This window comes from Acanthisitta chloris, unplaced genomic scaffold, assembly GCF_000695815.1.
Source record: "Acanthisitta chloris isolate BGI_N310 unplaced genomic scaffold, ASM69581v1 scaffold2049, whole genome shotgun sequence".
Classification (NCBI taxonomy): domain Eukaryota; kingdom Metazoa; phylum Chordata; class Aves; order Passeriformes; family Acanthisittidae; genus Acanthisitta; species Acanthisitta chloris.
In genome coordinates, this window is record NW_008690802.1 from 99,566 (window position 1) to 101,599 (window position 2,034).

The window sequence follows — 2,034 nt, forward strand, 5'->3', positions numbered from 1 at the left end:
GCTTCCAATTTTTGAAGCAGTAAAAACGCTGCACAAGAGAGTTCTACTTTTCTATAGCTGAACAGAGAATTAAAAGTCCTTGTCTGTCTGTTCCCACCCCCTCCTCAAAAAAAGGGGAAAAAAAAGTGAAGAGGAAATGAGAAAAGAAAGAGTAAAAACGCTGCACAAGAGAGTTCTACTTTTCTATAGCTGAACAGAGAATTAAAAGTCCTTGTCTGTCTGTTCCCACCCCCTCCTCAAAAAAAGGGGAAAAAAAAGTGAAGAGGAAATGAGAAAAGAAAGGAAAAGGAAAGAGAAAAAGGAAAGAGGAAAAGAAAAGAGGAAAAGAAAAGAGGAAAAGAAAAGAGGAAAAGAAAAGAGGAAAAGAAAAGAGGAAAAGAAAAGAGGAAAAGAAAAGAGGAAAAGAAAAGAGGAAAAGAAAAGAGGAAAAGAAAAGAGGAAAAGAAAAGAGGAAAAGAAAAGAGGAAAAGAAAAGAGGAAAAGAAAAGAGGAAAAGAAAAGAGGAAAAGAAAAGAGGAAAAGAAAAGAGGAAAAGAAAAGAGGAAAAGAAAAGAGGAAAAGAAAAGAGGAAAAGAAAAGAGGAAAAGAAAAGAGGAAAAGAAAAGAGGAAAAGAAAAGAGGAAAAGAAAAGAGGAAAAGAAAAGAGGAAAAGAAAAGAGAAAAAGAAAAGAGAAAAAGAAAAGAGAAAAAGAAAAGAGAAAAAGAAAAGAGAAAAAGAAAAGAGGAAAAGATAGAAGAAGAAAAATAAGCCACCGTTTTTAAATATCACCCAGGAGAAGCCAAACTATGTCTAAGTCCTGCCCAAAGAACGAAAAGTAGCAATATTTTTTTTTTGCAGTTTAATCCGCGCGTTTTCCCCGTGCCCTACCTTCTTCCTTAGGATTTAGTCCATGAAGTATTTTCCCCTTTACAGTTCTTCATATACAAAGCTTTTCCAGCCTCCGTTTATATCCCATCAAGCTGAGTATTACAGAATTCCCCTGCAGCCCCCAAACCAAAAATGACTACCAGAAAAGGGAAAGCTGTTCTCTTTTTGTCCCTGCTTTGTTTACAGAGCTGTCAGTGGTTAGTTAAACTCTGCCTGGAATCTGGCATTTAAGGCCTGCTCTAAGATTGCTTCCTGTGCAGAGCTGGAGGCCTCAGCTTCCTCTGCAATCCTAGCCCAGCACAGCACTCCGAGGATTTCCAACCCCCAAACCCACTTTTCCCAGCCCCTTAGTCCATTTACGCCGCAGAGAAAACCATCACGCTGGCTAAAACTCAGAGGTGGCTTACGAGCTGCTCGCAGTTTAAGGGAAACAAAGCCAAGGTGCATTTGTAAATTATTAGAAGCACTGCTTGCAGATGTAGGTCTGTCTTGTGGCTTTATATTCCTGCCCACTGGTGCGGCATCCAAGTGCCCTCCCCATAAAATCACTGGCACTAGAAGAGCCTTGCATGACTTAAGGGAATTCGTGGCTTTTTCTGCCCCTTTTTCGGATTAAAACATTGCTTAGGGCAGGGGTTTTGTGAAGGTTATTTTATTAGTTTACTTTTCTTGGGGGTGTTTTTCTTTCTGATTCGTTCCTGGATTGGGGGATTTAGAATTTTGTTTTGTTGTTGATGTGATTTGCCTCTCATTTGGCTGGCTGGGGTTGTTTTCTGGAGGTTCAAAGGGAATGGTAATTTTGCAAATCTGATAGAGACACTACAATTGCTGCTGCTTGCCTTATTTTTTCTTTTTTTTTTAATTCACTTTTAGACCATATATCTATAAAGCAAGCTGTAACAAGATTTTTTTCCAGTTTTGTTTTTGTTTACTCTTACCACCAGGTACCCCTTGAAGAACACAGAACAGCATATCTGCCATTTTCTCCCAAGGATTATTTCCCTGACAGCCTATGTGTGTAGCATATATCTGCCATTTTCTCCCAAGGACTATTTCCCTGACAGCCTATGTGTGTAGCTAAATCTGGCCTCAGTTCCTTTGCAAGTGGGGCCTGTGAGTTGCAGAACTGATGTGGTTCCCCCTGTCTGAGAGACAAGGATCAAAGC

The 2,034-nt window shown here is 39.7% G+C and overlaps 1 protein-coding gene across 1 annotated transcript in view; it reads right to left on the reverse strand.

Moving 5' to 3' along the window:
• The window catches only part of CALD1 (caldesmon 1), a 95,735-nt gene extending 94,402 nt beyond the window's left edge, over positions 1-1,333 (reverse strand). The window contains exon 1 of the mRNA XM_009081964.1: positions 869-1,333. The gene's annotated coding sequence lies outside the window, so the exon portion shown is untranslated. The remainder of the gene's footprint in view (positions 1-868) is intronic.
• Between the last annotated feature and the right edge of the window lie 701 nt (positions 1,334-2,034).